The sequence below is a fragment of the Eretmochelys imbricata genome, chromosome 18, assembly GCF_965152235.1.
Source record: "Eretmochelys imbricata isolate rEreImb1 chromosome 18, rEreImb1.hap1, whole genome shotgun sequence".
Taxonomy (NCBI): domain Eukaryota; kingdom Metazoa; phylum Chordata; order Testudines; family Cheloniidae; genus Eretmochelys; species Eretmochelys imbricata.
Window position 1 is genome coordinate 2,628,567 of NC_135589.1, and position 27,975 is coordinate 2,656,541.

General features: G+C 52.4%; 1 pseudogene; it reads left to right on the forward strand.

Annotated features, from left to right (window-relative positions):
* The window catches only part of LOC144277042 (small ribosomal subunit protein uS3mA-like), a 39,652-nt pseudogene extending 18,463 nt beyond the window's left edge, over positions 1-21,189 (forward strand).
* Positions 21,190-27,975: the final 6,786 nt, after the last annotated feature.

Below are 27,975 nucleotides of genomic sequence, written 5' to 3' on the forward strand. Positions count from 1 at the left end.
GGAGAGGATACTGTCAATATTTTGACGGGCCTGGCCTTCGGTCTTTAAAGGGACAGTGCACGTGGGTTATTTGTAACTTGACTCAACCACACACAGCTCAAAAGCTTCATTCAAGAGCATGAGCTTCTGGGAATGAGCCCTGAACGCATCGCAGTGGTGGAGTGTGGGGATTCATACTCCCAGGAGGAAGGTAGCGTCTCTGCTCCCCTGTCCCAACGAGGTGCTCAGGTTCTGCTCAGAGAGACATACGGTGCTCAAACAAGGAAAGGCAGGAGGCCCAGGTTAATGCACCTCAGAAACGGTGTTAGGAGTCAGAATTGTATCTAATACATGGACAGGACTTCAATTAAAAGCTACATGTGTGTTACTGTAGTGTCTAGAGACCCCGGCCAAGATCACGCCCATTGTGTCCGGCACTGTACAAACCTCAGCTGAGATCAGGCCCCACTGTGACAGGCTCTGCACAGACCCCAAGAAAGATCAGGGCAGGTGCCCCACTGTGCCACGTGCTGCACGGACCCTGACCAAGATCAGGCCCCATTATGCCAGGCACTGTACAGATCCCGACCAATGTCAGGCTCGCATTGTGCTGGGCCCTGTACAGACCCCAGTCGTGTGCCGGCCTCTCTGTGTACATGTCGTAACAGCTTAGAGCACAAGGGTAACATTTGCAAAAGTCCCACATGACTCAGGAGCCGCGGAGCTTGTCTCTTGTGGTGAGTGGAGCTGCAATTACAGCACTGATCGTAATTCTCACCCTGAGTGTTAAGTCGGTGGGGGACCCTCCTAGTTCGGCATGAAAGTGTCTCTAGATAGAGGTCATTAAGCCAGTAAGGAATCAGCATACGTGAGATCAAAAGAAGGCCCTCTCCTACCAAAGCCAGAGTCCAAAGCTGCACAGGAAAGGGCTGCAGGCTGCAAGGGAAACAACTTCTCTCCGGTTTGTCTGCAAAACATCAGCTTTGGGCCACTCTGAGAACCCAGCAAAGTTAGTGTGGGGCCAGCGACCATGGGAGGGCAGGGCTCAATGACAGGCCAGCGCAGCAGGGGACAGGGCCTGTGCAGGGCAGGGCACAGTGGTAGAATGGGAAAGGGCCAGGGCAGGGCAGTGCCAACACAGGGGTAGGGGGCTGGGAGAGCTTGCCTTCTCTAGAACATCCCCCCATCCAGGGCATTCGCTGGCATGAGAACCTAGATGATGGATGGATGTGTATGAGGCTGGATGGACAGACAGATGCTGGCAGCCTCCCCAAAAGGGCTCTGCACCCTACCTCCACCCCGTTTAGTCTTGCTACAGTTGGGACTTTGCTGGCTGGTTTTCCACACAAAGCTTGCAGCAGAACTGCCCAATACAGTAGTGACAACCCCAAAGGTTCAAAAATCATGAGTCAGGCTCACCAAAAATCCTGTGAGTGACTTTAAAATCCTGAGACTGTGTAAAAAGACTGGGGGGGGGGTCTTTTTATTCGCCTTCTGCTGTTTGAGTCTTTAGGGTGCTCTGGGGTCTCATTTTGAAGCTTTCCCAATAGCCACAAGGACACTTAGGCCTGGTCTACAGTATGCGGTTATTTCGGAATTAGCCGAGTTACCTCGAAATAAAACTGGTTCCGTCCACACGACCAAACCAGTTTTTTCGATTTAAAGGGCTCTTTACTCCGATTTCTGTACTCCACCTCGGCAAGTGGAGTAGCGCTAAAATCGATATCGCAGTTCCAGGTTACAGGTACTGTGGATGCAATTCGACAATATTGGCCTCTGGGAGCTATCCCAGAATGCTCCCTTGTGGCCACTCTGGACAACACTCTGAACTCCAGGTAGGCAGTAAAAGCCCAGGAAACTTTTGAACTTCCTGTTTGGTCACCATCAGCACAGGTGACCATCAGCGCAGTCCACCATCACAGGCGACCATGCAGAATCCACCATCTCAAGAGACCAAGCAGTCCCGGATTCGCAGACGAGCTCCAGCATGGTCTGAACGGGACTGGATCTCATTGCATTTTGGGGAGATGACTCTGTTATGGCAGAACTACGTTCCACAAAAAGGAACACAAATACGTACGCTAAAGTCTCCAGGGCCATGATGGAAAGAGGCTACTACAGGGACACAGAACAGTTTCATACAAAAATCAAGGAGCTCAGGCAAGTGTACCAAAAAGCCAGGGAGGCGAACGGGTGCTCTGGGTCACAGCCGCATACATGCCGCTTCTACCGTGAGCTGCATGCAATTATGGGGGGTGACAACACCACTACCCGACGACTGTCCATGGACATCTGCAAGGAGGGAATAGCATGGAGCGAGGAGGATGAGTTTTTGGAGGACGAAGAGGAGGAGGAGGAGGAGGAGGAAGACAGTGTACAGGCGGCAAGTGGGGAATCTGTTTTCCCCCCTAGCCCGGAACTATTTTTAACGCTGGAGCCAATAGCCTCCCGCTACTCCCAAAGCATGCTCCTGGACCATGACCCTGGAGAAGGCACTTCTGGTGAATGAGAGTTTGATCAGAGCCACGCGGTGGGGGGTGGAGGGAAACCCAGCTGTGCTGGGCTGTTCACGTTTAGTTTAAAGGGCTCATCCCTGCTCAGAGCCTCATCGGAGCCCCGCGGTGTGTGTGGTGTGGTGGGGAGGGTGTTGTGTGAAGCAATCATCCCAGAGAGCCCGCAGGCTGCCTGCAAGCTGAATTCTGTTGCCCAGCCACGTGTGATGGCTTACTCACACCAAAGTGGCAGGCACTTCAGTATAAGAGGCAAAATGAGACCTTGTACAGAAAGAACATGTGCTGTGTACTATGAATTGCCTGTTTCACTGAGAAACAGTGTCCCCTTTGTTCTCTAAAATGTATCTTTTAAACTACTACCCTCCCTTTTTCTCCTCCCGCAGCAGGTGCAAATGTTTCAACGCGGCCCCTATCTACTCCGTCCCAGAGGCTGGTCCAGATTAGAAGGCGGAAAAAATGAACTCGGGACGACATGTTTGCCAAGCTCGTGCAGTTCTCCAACACTGATAGGGCCCAGTTGAATGCGTGGAGGCAAACAATTGCGGAGTCATGTAAAGCATTACATAAATATGAAGAGAGGAGGGACGTGCGCGATGAGAGCAGGCAGGATGCTATGGTCAAGCTCATGGGGGAGCAAACTGACATGCTCCATTGTATGGTGGATCTAATGCAGGAAAGGCAGCAAGACCACAGACTGCCGCTGCATCCCCTGAATAACCGCCCTCCCTCCTCCCCAAGTTCCATAGCCTCCTAACCCAGATGCCCAAGAACATGGGCGGGAGGGGGGGGATCTACGGGGACCCACACAGTCAACCCCAGAGGATTGCACAAGCAGCAGAAAACTGTCATATCCTAAATTTTTATTTGGTTTCTGGACTTGTCCTTCTCCCCTCTTCCACCCCCATAACCCAATACCGCCCCCCATCTAGCTTCTAATTTCTCTCAATGTTTTGTGCAACAAATAACAAAGAATGGTTTTTAAACAATTGTGACTTTATTTCCTTTCATATATATATAGGGGGCGGGTAACTTTAAGAGAAACAAACACAACTCTCACACCGTAGCCTGGCCAGTCATGAAACTGGCTTTCAAAGCTTCTCTGATGTGCAGCACGCCCTGCTGCACTCTTCTAATCGCCCTGTTGTCTGGCTGTGCGAAACTGGCCACCAGGCGAGTTGCCTCAACCTCCCACCCTGCCATAAATGTCTCCCCCTTACTCTCACAGATATTGTGGAGCACACAACAAGCAGCGATTACAATTGGAATATTGGTTGTGCTGAGATCTATCCGAGTCAGTAAACTGCGCCAGAGCGCTTTTAAACGTCCAAATGCACACTCTACCACCATTCTGCACTTGCTCAGCCTATAGTTGAACTGCTCCTTACTACTGTTCAGGGTGCCTGTGTACGGCTTCATGAGCCATGGCATTAAGGGGTAGGCTGGGTTCCCGAGGATAATTATAGGCATTTCAACATTCCCAACAGTAATTTTCTGGTCTGGGAAGTAAGTTCCTTCCTGTAGCTGTTTAAACAGACCAGAGTTCCTGAAGATGCGAGTGTTATGCACCTTTCCCAGCCATCCCATGCTGATGTCAGTGACACATCCCTTGTGATCCACCAGTGCTTGCAGCACCATGGAAAAGTACCCCTGCAGTTTATGTACTGGCCGCCCCGGTGTTCCGGGGCCAAGATAGGGATATGTGTTCCGTCTATCACCCCGTCGCAGTTAGGGAATCCCATTTCAGCAAAGCCATCCACTATGACCTGCACATTTCCCAGAGTCACTACCCTTGATAGCAGCAGCTCAGTGATTGCTTTGGCTACGGGCTGCACAGCAGTCCCCACAATAGATTTCCCCACTCCAAACTGATTCCCAACTGACCGGTAGCTGTCTGGCTTTGCAAGCTTCCAGAGGGCTATGGCCACTCGCTGCTAAACCGTGAGGGCTGCTCTCATTTTGGTGTCTTTGACCTTCAGGGCAGGGGAAAGCAAGTCACAAAGTTCCATGAAAGTGGCCCTACGCATCCGAAAGTTTCTCAGTCACTGGGAATCATCCCATACCTGCAACACTATGCGGTCCCACCAGTCTGTGCTTGTTTCCCAGGCCCAGAATTGGCATTCCACAGCATGAACTGGACCCAACAGCACCATGATCTCCCAATCGCCACATGCCGTGCCATCTGTGTCCATGTCTTCATCACTATAGTAATCGCGCTGTCGTCGCTTCCTCCCCCGGTTTTGCAGGTACTGCACATAATGCTGGATAATGCGCAAGGTATTTACAATGGTCAAAACTGCAGCGGGGACCTGTTCGGGCTCCATGCTTGCCGTGCTATGGCCCCTTCACGGGTAATCCTGGAAAAAGGGCATGAAACGTAGGAGAGCAGAGTGGCAGCAGAAGCTGTGCTGTTTGGTTCACAGTAGCGGTTGAAAATGGTTGTCTTCTGTGGCTTTCACGGAGGTGGGAACCCAGGACAGACAACATGGAGAAGCTCAGAAGCGTGGCAATAGCAGGAGAGAAGAGCTGGCGGTGGAAGCTGTGATGCTCAGTTCACGATGGCCGAGCAGAGTTGAGTTGGAGAGGTGGATTCATAGTAGCAGGAGAGCAGCGGTGCACCGTCTGCTGAAAGCAGTATGGCGTCTGCACGCCAAAAAGGCGCGAAACGATTGTCTGCCGCAGCTTTCTGACAACACACACCCAGAAACACCTGCGAGAATGTTTTTGCCCCATCATGCACTGGGAGCTTAACCCAGAATTCCAATGGGTGGCCGGGACTGTGGGAACTGTGGGATAGCTACCCACAGTGCACCACTCCAACATTCGATGCTAGCCTTGGTACTGTGGATGCAATCTGCCGAATTCACGCGCTTTAGTGGGGACACAGAAGACTGAATGTATAAAATAGCTTCCGAAAATTCAAATAGAATATTTTGAAATAATTTCGTACTGTGGACGTACCCTTACTTGTTCTTTAAGAATGAAAGTTGAAATCATCACAGACCCACTTGACTCCAGGAGCTGGGGCTTTAAGGAAACTAATAATTATCATGAGACTCATGATGCAATCATGGGAGTTGGCAGGGGAGCGCTGCATGTGGGGGGGCAGTGCTGATGCATAGATATTCCTCCCTCCCACCCCCCACCCCCCCGCAATGTTCCTCTGCGCCCTCCTAGGGGCTGTGAGGGGGGTAGCGAGGAGCAACACCAAGTGCTCCCTGCCTCCAGGTCACTTTCCCCAGCTGTACTGGGCTGTGCTGTGAGGCATCAGGAGCTGCTGCTCCCCTGCCCTCCCCGTACGTAGCCCAGGTCAGGAAATGTAGGATGGATGTAGGGAGCTCCCTGGATGTAGGGAGCTCCTCACTCCCCACAAAAGTCCTCTAGGGGTGCACGGAGGAGCGGCGTTCAAGCGGGGGGAGTGAGCAGCAGGCCAGCTGCTCTGTGCATCCAGGTCAGTTTCCCCACATTGTTGCAGGAGGGGGACAGGGGTTGGGGCGAAGGGGGCCAGTTCATGGATTAGGGGTGCAGGAGGGGTGGGAGCCTGGGGAGCCCATGGAGACCAGGGCAGTGGGGGGGCACCCACGGGTGTCAGGGGCAAGGGAGTGCGCCATGCCCACAGGGGCCAGGTGTACCAAAATACAAGTTCACCCAGGGCACCATTTCCCCTAAGGCTGGCCCATATCTGCACAGTAATTTACTCTCACTGACCTTTCCCCATCACCCTGCTCTCGGCTTTCTGTCGTCCCCTCCATGGTTCCCTGGCTCTCCTACTCCATTGTTTCTGGTGCTGTAACTCTGGGACAGGCACTTGGAGATCATGGCATTGGCTTGGCCTGGATTAGACCCTGGCTGGGAGAGAGAAAGCTCTTATGCAAACAGAGGTATATCAAACCCTGGGTAATTTATGGCCCCCAGGTCAGAGGCCTTTGCACTGACTTGATCAGACTCCCATAGAGAGCAACACCCTGAGTGACTTCATAATGTACATACTGTAACAGCCCCACACTGGCAGGGTGAGCAGGCCCCGGTAACCTGCTGAGGTCCTGGACTGGCCTTTGGACGTATTGTGCTGGATTGGGTGATGTGTACCCAGGATTTGGATCCCGTGGAGGGTGCTTACAGCAAGCCAGGGAGCAGCTCTCCCAGAAGCCGGTGGCCAGTCCTGCCTTTCTGAATTCAAACTGAAAGAGGTACAGAGAAGGGCTACTAGGATGATCCAAGGAATGGAAAACCTGTTTTATGAAAGGAGACTCAAGGAGCTTGGCTTGTTTAACCTAACCAAAAGAAGGCTGAGGGGAGATATGATTGCTCTCTATAAATATATCAGAGGGATAAATACCAGGGAGGGAGAGGAATTATTTAAGCTCAGTACCAATGTGGACACAAGAACAAATGGCTATAAACTGGCCATCAGGAAGTTTAGACTTGAAAGTAGTTGGGGATTGGTCCTGCTTTGAGCAGGGGGTTGGACTAGATGACCTCCTGAGGTCCCTTCCAACCCTGATATTCTATGATTCTAGATGAAGGTTTCTAACCATCAGAGGAGTGAAGTTCTGGAGCAGCCTTCCAAGGGAAGCAGTGGGGGCAAGAGACATATCTGGCTTCAAGACTAAGCTTGATAAGTTTATGGCAGGGATGTTACGATGGGATAGCCTAATTTGGGCAATTAATTGATCTTTGACTATTAGCGGTAGATATGCCCAACGGCCTCTGATGGGATGTTAGATGGGGTGGGATCTGAGTTACTACAGAGAATTCTTTCCTGGGTGTCTGACTGGTGAGCCTTGCCCACATGCTCAGGGTTCAGCTGATTGCCATATTTGGGGTTAGGAAGGAATTTTCCTCCACGGCAGATTGGCAGAGGCCCTGGAGGTTTTTCACCTTTCTCTGCAGCGTGGAGGACAGGTCACTTGCTGAAGGATTCTCTGCACCTTGAAGTCTTTAAACCATGATTTGAGGACTTCAATAGCTCAGACATAGTTTAGGGGTTTGTTACAGGAGTGGGTGGGTGAGATTCTGTGGCCTGCGTTGTGCAGGAGGTCGGACTAGATGATCATAATGGTCCCTTCTGACCTTAAAGTCTGTGAGTCTATGACTCTCCCAGGACTGCTCACTTGGGCTGTAAGGAGTGATGGATACTTCAGCCCAAGAACGCAGGGGAAGCAAGTCAAAGAGGCCCATGGGGCAGGGCCAGGGCCAGGGCCAGATTAACCATTTGTGGACCCACTGCCAAACTTATTTGTGGACTTACTAATGGGAGCAATGGAGCATGGTGCAGGGAGGTCAGTCCCCGAACCGAAGGGCTGGCCAGGGGCAATGGGGCATGACATGGCGGGGGTGGCCCCGTCCTGCCCAGCCCAGTGCAAGGGCACTGTTTACAAACCAGCAATCGCCAGAGATACCCTGGCCCACCCAGGCTTGTGCTGCCAGCATGACCCTTCCCCTTGGGGGCAGGCCCATGCCATGCCACACAACCCCTCTGCCCAACAGCTCCCAGACCCGCTATGCCGAGTGCTCCCCCACAGGCTCCCCACAAATGCACAGCGCCCTGCACACCACTACCCCTGCCCAGTGCCCCCCACCCACAGCCCCACCACTACTGCCAAGCACCCCCATAGTCCCCCACAACTGCCCAGCACCCCTCATAGAACCCCCACTCCCTAGCATTCCAAAACGCAGCTCTCCCCCACCCCCCACTGCCCTTCCCCACAGCCCCCCCACCACAACTACACAGCCCCCACACAGACCCCCCAACTGCCCAGTGCCCCCTCACAGCCCAGCACCCCATCACCATAGGCCCCTCCAGAGACCCACTCCCCCTGCCTGCCCCCCGGCCACACTCACCAGCCCTGCTGGAAGGTGACTGTGTCTGCCACGCTGAGCTGGCAGTGCAGCTGGGGCCAGCCTGGTCCTGGGGTGGGGAATCGCTCTGGCCTCTCAGGAGCTGCGTGATCGTCCAGGCCAGGGCCTGCCCCAACCCCAGCCGGGCTCCCTCAGGACCCACTTGCCTGGAGGTAGGGTGACCAGGGCATTTGTCCCATTGGCAAGAGCAAATGAACAAATGTTGTATATCAAAAAAGCTGGGTGTGACGGGTTGGATCACAGAAAACCCCTTGGGAACTGCCAACTGATGTGCTGAGACTACCTCTAAACCCGTTTTCCCTGGCAGCGTAGGACTCCAATGCCCTGCCTGGTTTGAGCCAGACACCCTGGCCTGCTGCAAACACAGACCCAGGTCTGAACAACATCCTCCCCAAAGCTGCAGGCTTAACTGAAAACAGCTTAAGAAGTGCTCCTATCTCCAACACTCAGATGCCCAGCTCCCAGTGGGGTCCAAACCCCAAATAAATCCATTTTACCCTGTATAAAGCTTATATATGGTAAACTCATAAATTGTTCACCCTCTATAACACTGATAGAGAAATATGCACAGCTGTCCCCCCCCCCCCCCCCAGTATTAACAGATACTCTGGGTTAATTAATAAGTAAAAAGTGATTTTATTAAATACAAAAAGTAGGATTTAAGTGGTTCCAAGTAATAACGGACAGAACAAAGTGAATTACCAAGCAAAATAAAATAAAACATGCAAGTCTAAACCTAATACAGAAAGAAAACTCAATACAGACAAAATCTCACCTTCAGAGATGTTTCAATAAGCTTCTATCACAGACTGGATGCCTTCCTAGTCTTTCCCCTGGTACAGCCTTTGTTCTAGCTCAGGTGGTAGGTAGGGGATTTCTCATGACTGACGCCCCCTTTGTTCTGTTCCACTTCCTTATATAGCTTTTGCACAAGGCGGGAATCCTTTGTCCCTCTCTGGGTTCCCACCCCTCCTTCAAAATGGAAAAGCACCAGGTTAAAGATGGATTCCAGTTCAGCTGCCATGAACACATGTCACTGTAAGACAGGTACACAGGAAGACTTACAAGTAAACAGAGCCATCTATAGTCGATTGTCCTAGTTGATGGGAGCCATCAAGATTCCAAACCACCATTAATGGCCCACACTTTGCATAATTACAATAGGCCCTCAGACTTATATTTCATATTTCTAGTTTCAGATACAAGTGATCATAGAATCATAGAATCATAGAATATCAGGGTTGGAAGGGACCCCTGAAGGTCATCTAGTCCAACCCCCTGCTCGAAGCAGGACCAATTCCCAGTTAAATCATCCCAGCCAGGGCTTTGTCAAGCCTGACCTTAAAAACCTCTAAGGAAGGAGATTCCACCACCTCCCTAGGTAATGCATTCCAGTGTTTCACCACCCTCTTAGTGAAAAAGTTTTTCCTAATATCCAATCTAAACCTCCCCCACTGCAACTTGAGGCCATTACTCCTCGTTCTGTCATCTGCTACCATTGAGAACAGTCTAGAGCCATCCTCTTTGGAACCCCCTTTCAGGTAGTTGAAAGCAGCTATCAAATCCCCCCTCATTCTTCTCTTCTGCAGGCTAAACAATCCCAGCTCCCTCAGCCTCTCCTCATAAGTCATGTGTTCTAGACCCCTAATCATTTTTGTTGCCCTTCGCTGGACTCTCTCCAATTTATCCACATCCTTCTTGTAGTGTGGGGCCCAAAACTGGACACAGTACTCCAGATGAGGCCTCACCAATGTCGAATAGAGGGGAACGATCACGTCCCTCGATCTGCTCGCTATGCCCCTACTTATACATCCCAAAATGCCATTTGCCTTCTTGGCAACAAGGGCACACTGCTAACTCATATCCAGCTTCTCGTCCACTGTCACCCCTAGGTCCTTTTCCACAGAACTGCTGCCTAGCCATTCGGTCCCTAGTCTGTAGCGGTGCATTGGATTCTTCCATCCTAAGTGCAGGACCCTGCACTTATCCTTATTGAAACTCATCAGATTTCTTTTGGCCCAATCCTCCAATTTGTCTAGGTCCTTCTGTATCCTATCCCTCCCCTCCAGCGTATCTACCACTCTTCCCAGTTTAGTATCATCCGCAAATTTGCTGAGAGTGCAATCCACACCATCCTCCAGATCATTTATGAAGATATTGAACAAAACCGGCCCCAGGACCGACCCTTGGGGCACTCCACTTGATACCGGCTGCCAACTAGACATGGAGCCATTGATCACTACCTGTTGAGCCCGACAATCTAGCCAGCTTTCTACCCACCTTATAGTGCATTCATCCAGCCCATACTTCCTTAACTTGCTGACAAGAATACTGTGGGAGACTGTGTCAAAAGCTTTGCTAAAGTCAAGAAATAATACATCCACTGCTTTCCCTTCATCCACAGAACCAGTAATCTCATCATAAAAGGCAATTAGATTAATCAGGCATGACCTTCCCTTGGTGAATCCATGCTGGCTGTTCCTGATCACTTTCCTCTCATGCAAGTGCTTCAGGATTGATTCCTTGAGGACCTGCTCCATGATTTTTCCAGGGACTGAGGTGAGGCTGACTGGCCTGTAGTTCCCAGGATCCTCCTTCTTCCCTTTTTTAAAGATTGGCACTACATTAGCCTTTTTCCAGTCATCCGGGACTTCCCCCGTTCGCCACATTTATACATTTATACAAATAGGATGACCACACTCAGTAGATTATAAGCTTTGTAATGATACCTTACAAGAGACCTTTTGCATGAAGCATATTCTAGTTAAATTATATTCATACTCATTAGCGTATTTTCATAAAATCATATAGAATGCAATGTCATACCGGGTACACCCCCCTAGCGGGGCTTGCAGGAACATGGGGTGGGGCAGCGATGTGAGGTCCAGGCAGTGGGGCTGGGGAGGGTCAGCGGAGCTCAGGGGGTGGGGTCAGTCCTAGCCCCAGGCAGCAGTGCAAGGAGCTCAGGTGAGCCCTGGGCAGTGGCGTGCGGAGCTGCGAGCAGGGACAGAGGTCAGCCCCTGCCCCAGCCCTGGAGCAGTGATGCACAGTTGTGGGGGGTGCTCTCAGCCCCAACCTCGGCTCTGAGTAGCACAGGGCATGGATCTGATGGGGGGTCAGCCCTGGGTGGCGGTGATTCTGGCAAGTCCTGCGGGCCGCGGGGGCAGCTTGGGCGAGCCCCTGGCTGGTCAGTTAGGTCACCCTACCTGGAGGGACCCAGCCAACTGCCAAGTCCCCCCTGCCACTGCCCCCCTGCACTGGCTGAGACTGGCTTGACTTCTCCATTGGTCCCAGGCCACTCGGCTCCAGGGAGGCAGGCGGGGCCCCCACAGGTGGTGGGCAACAGAGACTAACCAGAGCCAGAGCTGCACTGGGGTCCGACCAGCAGGAGCCCTTGGCTGGACTGCGAGCCACCAGGAGTGAGCGGTGGGCAGTGGGGAGGACCAGGGGGTGGAGAGGAGCCAGCGGGCTGGGGGCCTCAGGACGCAACACAGCAGAGTGGGCTGGACCGGGCCGGGCCGGGGGCCCTTTGAAGTCTGGGCCTGGCACCATGGCGCCACTGTAAACCCAGTACTGAGCCTGGTCCAGGTCTGGGGCTGTGAGGAACAAGAGCAATAGAAATAATCACTGAGACTGATGGGCTGAGAAGTTGTATTCAAGGGCTGGGCCCCGGGAATCGTTCCCAGGGACTCACAGAGCAGAGGAGTTTCACCTCTTTCTATCTGGGGACTGTCCCGGATGCTCAGGCAGGCCAAGGCCTCGTCTCTGCGGCGGGCAGGCCTCGGAAGGGCACGGACCCTGCCTTGCGGCACCTGTGGGATGAACAAGGGCCAGAAATGGGCAGGGTCCATGGCACTGTTCCCTCTTAAGCGGTGCGTGTGTGCGTGCTCACAGATATTAAACCCCGCGCGCATTCCGGCTTCGGGGGGGGCTTTTTTTTGTGCTTCGGCAGCAACACTCCGGCTTTTTTAAAAATTAGAGGGAACATTGGTTCATGGGAGCCGCAAGATGTTTAGTAGCATAAAGGCCAGCAGGAGCTTAACCAAACCAAAGGACCGCGGCCCAGATCCTCAGGTTTTTAGGGGCTTGTCAGTGCTCCTGTTCCTGATGGCAGAGAGTCGGAGCTGGCCAAAACCACAGCATCGCCAGGCTGCTCTGTCTGCCTGCCTCAGTGGTCTCAGATCCCAGCTTTATGGACTGGGTGTGTCGCTAGTTCCCAGGCTTTTTCTCTTGGATGAGTGTGAGGAAGAATGGTTCAGCGGTGCAGGCCCTCGCTTGGGTCTTGGGAGAGCCAAGTTCATTCCACTGCTCTACCCTCAAATCCTGTGTCCTTGGGCCAGTCACGCAGTTGCTTTGGGTCTCAATCCCTGCTCTGTACAATTGGGGATAGGAGCACTGTCCTGCTCTCAGGGGGGTGTGAGGATAAAGCCATTACCAATTGTGAGGTGCTCAGACACAGCTGACGGAGACAAGGTCAGTCCTGGAGATAGAGGTGCCCAGAGGGATAGAGCTCACACAGCTGGGCCTTGGAGTAAGAATCTTAGGAGATCTCTTCCTGTCCGTGACCTTGGGCAAATCAGCTCACCCCTCTGTTTCCCAGACTCAACCACACAACAGGGATGAGGTTCTGATCCTGTTTAGGAGGTGCTGGTCAGGAGAATTAATTGGTTCAGACCTGCACACTCAACATGCTGCATCAGAGGCCCTCAGTGAGGCCTTGTGGATCAGGGGAAGTTAGGAGCCTAAATACTTTTGATGATCTAGGTCTGTCTGCCTGAGACTGTAACAGCAGTTTCCCTTAAATCAATTTAAAAGCCAATGTCACTAACCCCACGAGCAGATGCTCTTCTCTCCAGTTAAGAGGAGGCTTCTTTCAGTTTGGCTTAAATTGCTAAAACCTGGTGATAAACTGCATCCAAATAGGATGCTCTTAATCTGAAATAATATAGTGTCCCCCCTCTCGAATTTGCAGGGAAATCACTGAGCTGTGAACTGCAACTGAGTGAGTTCTTTTGGTGCAAGTGCATGGATCAGCTTTCATGTAGGCCTCAGGACACTGGGAGTTTTGCCCGCTCACAACTCTTTATCAGATGTTAAGTTAGCACCTAGCAAGGCCCGTCCCTTGAAGGCACTGGCTGATGCTTCTTCAGCTGGAGCTCCACTGATTCTAGTCAGGCACAAGCCCTCAGCTACTGCTGGTATTCATTTGATGTTACTCCTCTGCTTGCCCTCAAGAGCCAAACAGGAAACCCTTTCAAGCACAAATCTTTGTCTGCACCCAGCGGGGGTTTCATTTCCGTTGAAACACGTTGAGGGTGGGGTTTCAAACAGGAAATGTCCCTTGAAAAACAAGGTTAAATTTTATTTTGCAAAAGTGGGGAAACATTTGTGAAACCACACACCTGAAACCAAAAGCTCTAGCCAGTGTGCAAGCCCCAGAGACTGGCAGCTTCCCCTGTCCTGAGGCCCAATCCTCAAAGGGATTTATGATCTCAAGTTTCATTGATTTCAATGAAAGTTAGGAGCCAAAATACCTCTGTGGATCTGGGACTAAATCCTTGGGCTTGTTTAATATTTCTGCTGAAAAAAAAGAGCAATGTACCATTTCAAACAAAGCACGGACACAGAGCATCCCAAGGGATGATGGACCCGGGTGCTTTCTGATGTGAATGGGGCTGGGACAGGGCAGGAAAGGAGGGATTGGGATTGCCATTGGGTTGAGTCTGTTTCACGTCTGTTAGGTACAGGTAACTGACTTCAGTATTTTGAGAAGTCACTTTGCCTTCTCAACATGTTTAGGGGATTTATAATCTGAGCAAGTTAATCACTAGGATTTGTGTGACAATTTGTTCTTCAAAAGCAAATCGTCTCCACAGATCCTCACATGCCAACCGCCGGGTTCTGCCCTTCAGGCAAATGAGAGTTGCCTCTGTTGTGGTTAGGACACAAGGCGGATCAAAACGGAGGTGACGTAGCACACTTGGCCAATGTTCATTCCTGGGACAGATGAGGGTGCAGCAGGTTAGGACTGAGGTTCCTCTGAGGAGCTTTGTGTGATGAGAGCCCAGGGCTGGGATAACAGAGGTCTGCAGGCTGGGATGGAGGTCACTGGCAGAGCTGTGTGTAGAGAGCCCAGGAGCCCAGGGCTGGAATAGCAGGGACCTGTGGGTTGGAACTCGGGGGTATCGGCAGAGCTGAGGATGGGGAGCGCAGGGTGGCTGCTGGGGCATTGGCAGAGCTTGGGGGGGCATAGATGGAATAGTGGGGGAGGGGGGCTGTGGGAAGACCAGGCTGGAATAGCAGGAGGCTGCAGAGCTGGGTGGGAGTAGCGTGTACATCACCTGTCTGGGCTCTGCCTGGTGCTCGCCCTGGGGTATTTGTCTGTCTCTTCACACGCACAATAGTCACTGAAAATTGCTGCACCGAGTCTCTGTGAGAGAAGTCAGGCCCAGTGTGGCAGTGTGAGGGCTGCAGGCAGAGAGGTGCTGCGTGTCTTCACACCATCACCGCTTTCAGACATAGCCACAGCCGGGCTTTGGTGCATCTGGTCTGATTCAAATTCCCAGCTCCCTGCAGTTCCCGAGAGGCACAGGGAGAGCGGCTCCATCCAGCTCCACACAGAGCCAGGTGGTGCTGGGAACGTCTCTTGAGCTCTGAGTGGCAGGTGTCCAGCCTGCCTTGGAGAAATACAGCTAGAGAGAGTCACTCACCCGCGTTTCTCAGAGGGGCTCTGCAGAGCAATGGGCTCTGCGCTCCCAGCTCTGACCCAGAGCACGTCACTTGCTCTCTCTCTGCCGTGGTTCCCCACGTGTGCAGTGGCGTAATAACGCTCCCTTTCTCCTCCGCTGTGCGTCATCTCCTGGGGGCAGGGAGCTTGTATGCAGCGCCCGGCACCGGGGGGCTCTAAACCAGCCCAGTCCTTTGCAGAAGAGGAGAAGCCTTTGTGCTCCTGCACTGACAGGACGGTGCATGAGCAGCTTTTGGTCTCTCTTGATTCATTTGCAGTCTAATTGCCACTCTCTCCTGGGGAATGTGGCATTTTTCTTTAATGAGGCTCCTCTGATCCCAGATTTCTTTCTTGTGATAATGATGCATCCCTGACTGTGCTCCACCATTAACAGCTTCCTGGGGGAGGGTGCTACACGGATGTTACTATTTTTATTTCATTTTCTCTTTCGTTGCCTAGGGGCCTCACACAGGAGCATTGCAGGTTTCATTCGTTGTCATTCTGGTCTTTAAGGGGCTGGTGGCCACATAACAAATGCAGACACTGTCAGTAGTTTTATGTTCCAGAGCAGACTTATGCCTCCAGTAGGGTTGGGCCAAGCCCATGCTCATGGTCCCCTGGGACTCTGGAAAGTGGGGGGTTGAAACCTGGCTCTGAGTTGAGCAGAACCTCCAAGCACGGGTGGGTTTGCTCTGCCAGCACTTGGCTGCTAGTCAAACAAAGAGAAGATTACAAGGAGCTCAGGATGGAGCCAGATAGTCTGAGAAGGTCCCTCACAGCAGCCTTCCCATTGCTGTGTGCACAGCCATTCTCTGGGCGTAGTGATCACCCCCAGGCAGGGGATACCTTCACCTTCCCAGCTCCAGGCTCCATTTCCACTTGCCAGGCCCCTGCTCCCCTCCTGTTCCCACTTGCCTGGCCCCAGCCCTTGGCTGCATTTCCCAGAGATCACTCCAGAATGGCATACTCTTCTGGGCACCTCAGTGCCAGAAAAGAGTAAGAGGTTGCCCTTAATTCAGAGAAAAGCAACAACATAGTTCAGGGGCAGGATGCACCGACTGGCCAGTTGCTCAATTAAATGACAGCTTGGCACAAGATGATTGGTGCGGATTAGAATGAGGAAGGAGAGAATTCTTCAAGGTGGCACAAGGGGCTGATACAGGGAGCATGGGGATGTAATCAAGACTGGGACCATCAGTAAGAACTTCCCATCTGGGTGATGTGCTAGGGTGGGGGATGGTCTCCAGGGGCAGTTCTCATTGCTTGGCCCAGTAAAGTCTGGCATGGACAAAGCATGACCCAATGCACAGGAACGAGGGACCCTTCACTAGCAGGGGGTGGACAAGGGGGTTCCAGAGGTGTGTTTTGAATGACTCTCACAGCTCTTTTCCGTTCTAATACTTAATGGGTGAGACCGAGCTGAGTTAAGAATAGCACCAGATATCATAGAATCATAGAAGATTAGGGTTGGAAGAGATCTCAGGAGGTCATCTAGTCCAACCCCCTGCTTAAAGCAGGACCAACCCCAAATAAATCATCCCAGCCAGGGCTTTGTCAAGCCTGATCTTAAAAACCTCTCAGGATGGAGATTCTACTACCTCCCTAGGGAACCCATTCCGGTGCTTCACCACCCTCCTAGTGAAATAGTTTTCCCTAATATCCAACTTTGATCTCCCACACTGCAACTTGAGACCATTGCTCCTTGTTCTGTCATCTGCTACCACTGAGAACAGCCGAGCTCCATCCTCTTTGGAACCCCCTTTCAGGTAGTCGAAAGCAGCTATCAAATCCCCCCTCACTCTTCTCTTCTGCAGACTAAATAAGCCCAGTCCCCTCAGCCTCTCCTCATAAGTCATGTGCCCCAGCCCCCTAATCATTTGTAAAAAGAAAAGGAGTACTTGTGGCACCTTAGAGACAAACCAATTTATTTGAGCATGGACTCATTTGTGTTGCCCTCCGATGGACTCTCTCCAATTTGTCCACATCCTTTCTGTAGTGGGGGGCCCAAAGCTGGACACAATACTCCAGCTGTGGCCTCACCAGTGCCGAATAGAGGGGAATAATCACTTCCCTCGACCTGCTGGCAATGCTCCTACTAATGCAGCCCAATATGCCATTAGCCTTCTTGGCAACAAGGGCACACTGTTCACTCATATCCAGCTTCTCATCCACTGTAATCCCCAGGTCCTTTTCTGCAGAACTGCCGCATAGCCAGTCTCCAGCCTGTAGCGGTGCATGGGATTCTTCCATCCTAAGTTCAGGACTCTGCACTTGTCCTTGTTGAAACTCATCAGATTTCTTTTGGCCCAATCATCCAATTTGTCTAGGTCACTCTGGACCCTATCCCTACCCTCCAGTGTATCTATCTCTCCCCCCAGCTTAGTGTCATCCACGAACTTGCTGAGGGTGCAATCCATCCCGTCGTCCAGATCATGAATGAAGATGTTGAACAAAACCGACCCCAGGACTGACCCCTGGGGCACTCTGCTTGATACTGGCTGCTAACTAGACATTGAGCCGTTGATCACCACCCGTTGAGCCCAACGATCTAGCCAGCTTTCTATCCACCTTATAGTCCATTCATCCAATCCATACTTTTTTAAGTTGCTGGCAAGAATACTGCGTGAGACTGTATCAAAAACTTTGCTAAAGTCAAGGTATATCACATCCACCACTTTCCCCATAGCCACAGTGCTAGTTATCTCATCGTATTGCCCAAGAATTGCACCATAAATGCAAAGCTGCTTGAGTTCAAATAAAATGGGATCCTGATTGCTCTGGCCTCAGCTCTCCATGTGTAAAATGGGGATAGCAATTCTTCCTGCCCGTCACCCTTCATCTGCCTTGTCTATTTAATCAGAAGCTGTGCAGGGCAGGGGCTGTCTCGCACTAAGAGCGTGCACAGCACCCAGCATGATGGGGCCCTGATCTCCATTGGGACCCTGCTGTGCTGCCATAATGCGAATAATCAGTGGAGGCATCTCTAATTTAAATTCGAGGTTTGCAAACCCAGAACCGGTGGCTGGATGAGCATAGAGGAATCGGCGAGTATCCCTTTAACTAGTCTGGGACCTCTCTAGTGAGCCTCCCTCTTCTAATGCAAAAGCCACCAGAACCTAACAGCAGAGGGCTTGCAAACTATGGAAAGGGAAGCTCCCCAGTTCCAATACACTACAATGGCTTTTTACACAGCCTAGTCCAGTGCGTGTGGCCTGGCTTTCTGAACTGGGATTTATTGGTGGTGAATAGTCCTGCATCCCTTGAGCATCCAGAACTTCCAAAGCTTTGAGTGCCCAAAGAAGGCAATTCCAAACCCAGGGGTGCTGGAACAATTTGTATAGTGGGGGTGCTGAGAACCACTGACCCAAACTGTAAACCCTGGATATGATGGAAACCACTTCAAGCCAGGGGGTGTGGCAGCCCTCCCCGCCCAGTTTCAGCACCTCTGTCCAAACCAATTTGTGATGGTACTTTGAATGGAGTGATCTGGAGGAAAGATCCCACTTACTGTGTAAGGCGCCATGCAAATCATTAAATTATTAACAACATCTGAAAGCGTTCAGCCAGGGCCACCAGTCACCTCTCGTTTCCCCAGCAGGTGCACGCCTGGCTATGAGTTGCAGTCACACGCTGCTGAGGAAACAGGAGAGTTCCCCAAACAGACGTGATGGCAACACTTAAAATCTGTGTGTGTTAAACAGTATTTCAGAGAGATTTCAGAGATCAACTTTCTCTGGTTTCTATTAAACATGGGGCTGGGGTCTCTAATTCTGCCCAAACAGACAGATGATGAAAGAATATTACAGAGTATTTTGTTTGAACTAAAATGATGTGAAGTTCGCTGGTGCTCTGGTTCCACTTTGGTTTCAGGACTATAAATAAACCAGCCTCTAGGTCACTCACCACAAGGCAGGACTCACTGAATTTCTGTGCTGCCCCCATTCGACATAGCAACAGTGTGAAAAGAAGAACCGGGCGGCCCGAGTGTGAGTCGGGAAAGGAGACAAGCCGGTGACGTACGAACAGGCCCATCCGCCCCACTACATTGCCCATCGCAAGGGCTGGCTCTCCCTGCACACCAGTGAGTGACCCGCCAGCTGCTGCCCTGGGGGTACCTGGGCTTCCCCGTCTCTCAGTGCCTGCCCTGCTCCCCACCATGCCTTCTGCTGGGAGAGGCTGGGACTGGAGTAGCCAGGAGCTCCCCTCCAGCCAGTGCTCCTGCCCCGCTCCCACAGTGCCCTCTGCTGGGAGAGGCAGTTATGCTTATAAGAAGCACACAGGATCTTTTTCAGGGGAAAGAGCAATACACCCTGTTTATTAAAAATGCAACAATTAGCATATGCATTTAAACACACACACACACACACAGAGTCTTGGCAGGATGAACCCAAAGTTTCATGGCCAGGCCCCCTGTTTCCATAGTGATTTTCCCATCATGCTGTAATCAGTTGTTTTTTGACGAGTGCTTGTTTTCTTACATTGTTTTTTTTTATTTTTATTTTTTATTAAGTCTTTTAAAAGGTTACCCCATTCTGGTTTTAATCACGGCTATCTTGTCCCCATTGATAGGTGCCGGTCTTATTTTCAAAGTCGTCAATCTGCCCTTCTCTGACACAGGCGTATTGCAGCTTCCTGGTGCCCTGACATCTCGGTTTTTCCCTAAAACATCAAGGTTCAGCGATGGCCTTTACACTTATTTCTTAACACACATGTTCCTCATTTACACACAACACAGAATTAATTTACACAAAGCATTTAAACAAAAACATCAAATTGCAATGCAAAAAAACCCAAGTCATTGCATTTTTTTACTTATTTTAAAATACTAAACCTACAACAAAATGGTAACCCTAAGAGGTCTGTTACTGCCTTAAAATCAGCTCCGATACAAATTCTGGCTGATGCATCTTTACCAATGGCCCATTAGACCATTCCTTTCTGCTTTCAAAAAGAATAGCTGGCAAAATATAGTCAAATCATACATCAATAAATGTAATACATGCTACATTATTATTTTTTTATTTTAAATTATACAAAATGCAAACATAAAATCCTACTACAACAAGGCCAGGGCTGGAAAAGCCAGGAGCTCCCCCACAGCCAGCATTCCTGCCCCACCCCCCCAGAGCGCCCCCTGCTGGGAGAGGCACTCCCCCCCACAGCCAGTGTTCCTGCATTGCTCCCTACAGCGCCCCCCGCTGGGAGAGGCCAGGGCTGAAATAGCTGGGAGCTCCCCCCGCAACCAGTGCTCCTGCCCCGCTCCCCACGGCATCCCTTTTGTGTGGCCCCTCTGACTGAACAAAAGGGGGTGAGGGGTCTTCAACCTGGGCATGGGCCGTTCTCCCTCCCCGAGCTCTTCTCCAGGCATGGGGGAGGGGAGGGAGCAGGAGTCCCTGTCCCCCGGCAGATGTGTGTTCCGTGGCCAGATCCTGATGCAGTGCCTGGCCGGACACCCATGCAGCCCCCTGCTCTGGCTGGTGCTGCTCGTACCATCTCTTAAAGGTGCCCTGTGGGCATGGGGCACCTGGCGCTGTCCCCTCACCCCCCGCTGCCCTGTCTGCCCTGCAGGTAACCTGGACGGGGAGGGCGGGGCGGCCGAGCGCACCGTGGAGGACGTCTTCATCCGCAAGTTCATCTACGGCACCTTCCATGGCTGCCTGGCCAACGAGATTGTGCTGAAGCACCGCGCCAACGTGCTGGTCGTCTGCGCCGTCTTCCTGCAGCGCTTGCCGCCCTACAAGTTCTACTTCCTGGTGGGCTATCCCGAAACACTGCTCTCCTTCCTCTACAAGTGCCCCGTCCGGCTGGAAGTGCAGACCCTGCCCAAGAGGGTCATCTACAAGTACCTATAGCACCGCTGGACCCCTGGGCGAGGCCTGCCCCCCGGCAGCCGGGCACCCCACCTCTCCCCTGGGCTAGCCTGTGCCTGACTCAGGTCACCTGCTGTCCTGTCTCTCACTGGCCCGTTGTGGGGCAGGACACCCACGCTCCACATGGGCCCGAGGAGGCCGTGGACCCGTGGGTGGTGGCCGTGGGGTGCTCTGGTGTGGGTGTTACCGAGGCTCTGGACGTAGCAGTGGCCTGGCCCAGCAATGGGGAATAAAAGCACTCTGGCCCTTGTGTCCATCTCTGGAGTCACCGTAGCCCAATTCCTCCCAGCTTGGTCCCGGGGCGGTCAGAGTGTGGGCCTGGGAGCATGGGTAGCAGTCGCATAGGTTTAGGGAGGCTGTGCCTCTCCAAACAGCCAGACATGGCCTTGACAAATTAGAGGATTGGGCCAAAAGAAATCTGATGAGGTTCAACAGGACAAGTGCAGAGTCCTGCACTTAGGACGGAAGAATCCCATGCATCGCTACAGACTAGGGACCGAGTGGCTCGGCAGCAGTTCTGCAGAAAAGGACCTAGGGTTACAGTGGACAAGAAGCTGGATATGAGTCAACAGTGTGCCCTTGTTACCAAGAAGGCCAATGGCATTTTGGGCTGTATAAGTAGGGGCATTGCCAGCAGATCGAGGGGCGTGATCGTTCCCCTCTGTTCAACACTGGTGGGGCCTCATCTGGAGTACTGTGTCCAGTTTTGGGCCCCTACAAGAAGGAAAAATTGGAAAGAGTCCAGTGGAGGGCAACAAAAATGATTAGGGGACTGGAACACATGACTTATGAGGAAAGGCTGAGGGAACTGGGATTATTTAGTCTGCAGAAGAGAAGAATGAGGGGGGATTTGATAGCTGCTTTCAACTACCTGAAAGGGGGTTCCAAAGAGGATGGCTCTAGACTGTTCTCAGTGGTAGCTGATGACAGAACAAGGAGTAATGGTCTCAAGTTGCAGTGGGTGAGGTCTAGGTTGGATATTAGGAAACACTATTTCACCAGGAGGGTGGTAAAGCACTGGAATGAGTTCCCTAGGGAGGTGGTGGAATCTCCTTCCTTTGTGGTTTTTAAGGTCAGACTTGACAAAGCCCTGGCTGAGATGCTTTAGTTGGGGATTGGTCCTGCTGTGAGCAGGGGGTTGGACTAGATGACCTTCTGAGGTCCCTTCCAATCCTGATATTCTATGATTCTAAGAGGATGGGTTAGCCAGTGGTCAGGGTGTGAGCCCGCCCATGGCCAGTTTCCTGCTCTGCTGTAGACTTTCTGTGAGCCCTGGGGGGCAAGTCACTTGGGGACAGGGATGTAAAGGTATTTAGGAGCCTCACATCCACTGAAGGTGATGGCTTTAGACTCTGTCTCAGTCCATCCTCCATGCAGTGGGGGGAATATCACTGCCCTACCGCCCAGGCTCTCCAGGTGCTCAGAGGTTGTGGTGATGGGGCCATATAAGTATCTTTCGCAGACAGAAACCAGGGAGAGCAATAGCTCCATGGCTAAGGCACTGCCCCAGGTGCGGGGGGTGGGGGCCATGGACTGGATCAGGCAGAGAATGGCTGTGAACTAGTGTGTAGCCCAATGGGCTAGTGACTATTCTGAGAGCTTGCTCTTGACCTTCCTGCTGAATGCTCTGTTGAAACAGACACTTTCCTGCAAAAAGTTTTGGTTCTGACAAATCAGCATTTTCCAAAACAATTCCCCAGCAGCTCCAGGGGACTTCCCCAAGGACACGTCACTGGGGGATCAGGCTGAGCAACACAGGGTCTTGGCTCCTGGGCCTGTGGTCAGATCGCTAGACCATGCAGCCTAGTTTGCCTCATGTTGCTATGATGGGCAGCCAAGGAGTCTCCCACACTAGAGGTATCTAACCCAGAGCACAGGGGCATGAACATGGGTCAGGATCCAGCCTTATGTCTTAGTGCTCTTCAGATTCTACCCTGGCACCGAGTGATGGGCAAACTTCCCGGTGGTTCCAGCCAGGGAAGCAGCCCTATGTTCATTTGCTCTGATGTGTTAGGCCTGGAGAAATGGGCTAAAAATCTTGTTGGAAGGGATTCTGAGGGACTGTTTGGGGTAGGGGAAGCAGGGGCAGCATGGACCTATGGGTAGGCTACAGGACTGGGCTGCAACAGACTTGGGTTCTAGCCCCACACAGTCATCTACTTTCTGTATCCTGACTTCCTTGTCCACCTTTCTGTCTGTTTACACTGTAAGCCCTTTGGCACAGGGGGCTGTGCAGCACTCCGCCAGGGGGGCCCCGATCTCTCTGGGGAAGTGTTGTTTGCTACCTAGAAGACAATCATAATTTAGCAGCCCTTGATACCTGACTTTCCAGTATTTACAGAGCAGGATGCTGTGACCATCACACGTGGCTGGGCCAGGGCAGGATCTCGAGGGACCCCCAGATCACATGGAGAAAACCCTTTCTGGGATGTCAAGTTAATTTCCAGGCTTTATCTAGCACCATCAATTCAAAACACAGGAGCAAAATCTCCAGCTGCTTCCCCTTCATGCAATATCAGGATCCATGAACTCCAAAACAAACAGGAGTCTCAGCCAAGCAGCCTCTACTGGGCAGCTCCTCTCTGCACAGCTCCCCAGCTTGTCACCCCATTCCAGCCTCTCAGCCGCTCCAGCCCCCGATGCACTTGAGCACCTCAGGTGCAGTTAGGAAGCCCGGAGCATTCCCAGCTGGGCTTCTCAACTCCAGCAGCACTGCTGGGATTAATCCCGAAATCCTTGCTCTGCCATGCTCTTGCTCAGCAGGGCTGGGGATGTGGTGACTAGTGCCCGGGGCAGCTGGTCATGAAATGCCTCCTCCTGGATTATTGGGACAGGGAACCTTGATATGAAATACTCCATTGCAAGGGTTTGGTGCAGATCATTGGCAGCACAGGACAGGAGCTGGCTACTCCAGGCACAGCCAGCCTGGTACTTATGCGCTAGGATCACTCTCTTCTGGACAGAGCCTGCAGAGAGGCTGGCGCCAGGGGACACAGGCTGGGAGCTGAACAAAGAGAATAGCACCTAGCTCTTTTCAGCCAGAGATCTCAAAGCTCTTTAGCAAGGGACTCACTGTCATTATCCCTATTCTACCGGTAGAGAAACTGAAGCACTGCAAAAGAAGTGACGCCAGGTCTCCCCTGGCAAAGCTAGGAAGTGAACCCAGGTCTTCTGAGTCCCAGTCTAGTGTCCAGCCCAACCCACCTGGACTCCCTGTGCTCACCCTGAGAACCGAAGGCTGGGTGGGGAAGTGGCTGTGGGCTGGGGTGATTTAGGCCGGAGGAAAGGGGGTGTATGGAGAAAGCAGGCCGCAGAGCTAGGCTGAGGCCCTGCTGGGATGCTGGAGTTCTAGCTGGAGTCACCCGTCCGAGGCTTTCCTGCGGTGGCTCTTGTAGTGGCTTGGGGTTAACAGGACTTGTACATCCTGGGTCAAGTGCAGCCTGCGCAGGTGGCCAGCCTGAGGCCACTGTACCTGTGAATCACGGTAGCTCCTGGGAGCCCCAGGCCTGGACAGGCCCTGCTGTGCCAGGCGCTGTACAAACACAGGCAGTAGGCGAACACAGCCAGGCAAGGCAACAGAGGCGACTGGTCAGCATGGCAGGCCGTGGGCTCAGCACAGCAGCGGTGGAGCCGTTGTCTAGTGGTTTGTAGGTGTCCCGGCAAAGGCGAGATCTTTAGGGGGACAAGGAAGTGGCTCTGTGGGTGTCTGTGAGGAGCTCCTCCTCCAGCGCAGGAGGACTAGCTGGGGAAGGTGTTGTTTGAAAGTCACGGTGAAGTCCAGCTACGCCTGAGGCCGGTTCTGCGCAGGGATGCCCGTCATCTGCAGTGAACAAATCCAGGAAGGAGTCAATACGCTGAATGTCTAACCAGGACTTGTGGCACCTTAGAGACTAAACCATTTATTTGAGCATGAGCTTTCGTGAGCTACAGCTCACTTCATCGGATGCATCCAATGTAGCTCACGAAAGCTCATGCTCATATAAATTGGTTAGTCTCTAAGGTGCCGCAAGTCCTCCTTTTCTTTTTGCGGATGCAGACTAACAGGGCTGCTACTCTGAAACCTGTCATGAATGTCTAATGGCTCTCAGCTGATCTGATCTCCCTGCTGTTGGGCAGGATGGAGAGCCATAGCCCAGGCCCCATCACATCACCCTCTGCCCACAGGCAGTAAATGTTGATTTCTTCTGCCTGGCACCCACTGTATTTCCCACCTCTGACTGCGATGGAGTTTTCAAACAAACAGCTGCTCTTAGGATACTTCAGGCCTTTCCCTTCCAGATCCCTTGGGAAGTAGGAAGGGCAAAGGGAGCCAAAAACTGAACAGGAAACACACCAGAAATCACTGGAGTCTTTCGGAAGGGTTGTCTCTGCCTGTTTTCCCACCCACACAGCAGCCATAGGCTCCTTGGGAATGACTTTTATTTCCGAGTCCAGGAAACAACAAGAAGGAACAAAGGTAAAGTCACCAGGGGAGACTGCAGTGTGTTTGAGGGGCCATAACATGCTGCAGCAGCTCGGAGCAAAATGACCTCTCAATTTAAAGGTGCTGGACATGGCTTAATAGCCACATTGATCATAATTTCAGGGTTTGGATGAAGGTTCACCCACTTCTTATTTGATCCAAGCTGGTCCATGTGTTCTAACTGTATTGGTGATGGATGAATAAGTAGGAGCCACTGTGTTTGGATGGTAGCTCCTGTGATATGTGCATTGATAGCCCATGAAAATAGCTCTCAGTGGGGAACTGCTCCGCAGTGGAGATGAGGGCTGGCCCAGGCGAGTGTCACCTCGTGACAGCTGGCTAGAGCAGCCTTCAGAACTGCCTTAGTTTGCACCCTCGATGCAATCGCCCATTGCAGCAGCAGGGAATCACCAATGCAAGACCACCCTGGCCACACTTCCTCTCAGCCCTGGCTCTGCTCCTGACAGGAAGGCCCCCTGCAGCAGTGCCATTCACCAGGGGGTGGGCGTAGGTAATAAGGATTTAGATCCAGTGAGCTCTGGTTCAGGAGAGGAAAGTGTCTCACCCTGGAAATCCCCAGGCTGGAGAGCTGAATCCTCCCCTGCCTGCGCTTGCTGAGCTAATGCCCCATTGCAGCCGTGTAAGAAACCACTTCACTGCGCAATTCAAACTGTGCAGGTAAAAATTCAGGCCGTGCTCTTGTCTAGTGATGAACACAAATGCTGGCCTCCGGCCTGTGGGGAAACCTGCCCAGGAGGGACTCGGCAGAGCTGTCGGAGGCCTAGCTGCACTCCCCATGCCAGGGCCTTTGCAGAAGCCCTGCAGAGTGTGTCTACTCTGCCCACTAAGCCTGGGCCCTGCATCAGGTTGGAGCCCAAGCCCCTCTTCTGTTCACACACAAATCAGCCTGATTCAGGTCAGCAGGACCCAGGTCCTAGGACCCTGCTAGTGGGGTGAGTCTCACTGTGACTCGGGTCCAAGCCCAGTCACACTGCAGTATGGATGCAGCTCAAGCCACAGACCTGAGTCAGGAGGTCTGCGCAGTGCAGTGTGGACGCATTAACAGCTGTGAGACCCAGGTCCAGCCATAGTAAGTCCAGTTGTACAATGCAGTGTGGATGCTCAAGCGCGGGCTAGGAAACCCCAAGTCAGCAAGCCCTGGTCCCACAGATCCGGGTTTAATGCAGTGTAAACATACCTGAGCCTCCCTGGAGATACTCTGGGGCCTTCATGCCGCTCCCTGTCCCTCCCTTTCCTTCATGCAGCCCTTCTCCCTAAGCAGCCAGGGCAATGTCCGCTTCTAAGCCAATGCCCATTCTCCAAGAGGGTGCCGGGGCAGAGCTGAAGTTACTGCAGCATTGAGCAGCATGGACCCATCTCTGCGCAGTTCTGAGGGGAGGTAGCACCACAGGGCCCCTAACACCTCCCTGCGCTCATCAGCCATGACCAGACCCTGGGATCCAGGCTCAATCTCTGCCTTCGGTAACACAGGACAAACCTGGGGAGATCATAGGTTTTAAAGCCAGAAAGGGGCCATCTGTGATGAGGGATAGCTCAGTGGTTTGAGCATTAGCATGCTAAACCCAGGGTTGTGAGTTCAATCCTTGAGGGGGCCATTTGGGGCAAAAATTGGGTCCTGCTTTGAGGAGGGGTTTGGACTAGATGACCTCCTGAGGTCCCTTCCAACCCTGGTATTCTAGGATTCTATGATCAGACAGCAGCTGAGCTGGCTATTAACATTAAGTGAGCCGCAGCCAAATCTCTGACTCCTGACTTCATGGCTCTGACTTCAGGCCCATCCAGTGGCCCTACTTATCCAGATGGCTCCAGTCCTCAGCATTGACTTCTCAGTCCACAGATGCTGTCTTGGAACCTGAGAAGAGCTGTCTGCTGCTGGGCTTTGGCTCAGCCCCTACTTTGTTGGCACATGGTGCATTTGTCAAAGGGAGCTAGGCTGTGATATCCTCTCTGGGTCTGACCAGCGTGTAAGCAGGCAGCTCTTCCAATCACAGTCACCATAATCACACACACCTGGGATCACAGAGCACTTCACAACACCCTGGGAAAGCAGCTCAGTAGGTTATTATCTCCATTTTACAGATTGGAAAACTGAGGCAATCCCAAAGCTGGGATTTTCAAAGGCACCAAACAAAGCCTGGGCCCAAATCCCAGGGACCAAACTCCACCCTTAGAGAGTGGGTGCCTTACTCCTCTATGTCCCTTTGAAAATCCCAGCCTAGGTGACTTAGCCCTAGAAGGCTGCTCTGATCTGCAGCGTGGGCTGAGCTGTCCCCCAAGAGCCCCGGACTAGAGGAGGGCATTGCCTCCTTCCTTGATGCCTGCGCCACACTCAGCAACAGCAGGGCTGGATCAGGAGGATCTGGTTGCTACGCTCGCTGGCCCCATGGAGCAGGAGCTGTGTGAGAACAGTGCAACAACCGTCTCTGCTGAGCCCCTTGCGGGGGGTGTGGTGTGTCCTGGGAAATGGACTGAAACCTGCCAATTCATTTCCCACAGACCGATAACGAGGCACCCAAGGATAACAGCTTTCAACGTCGTCCCACC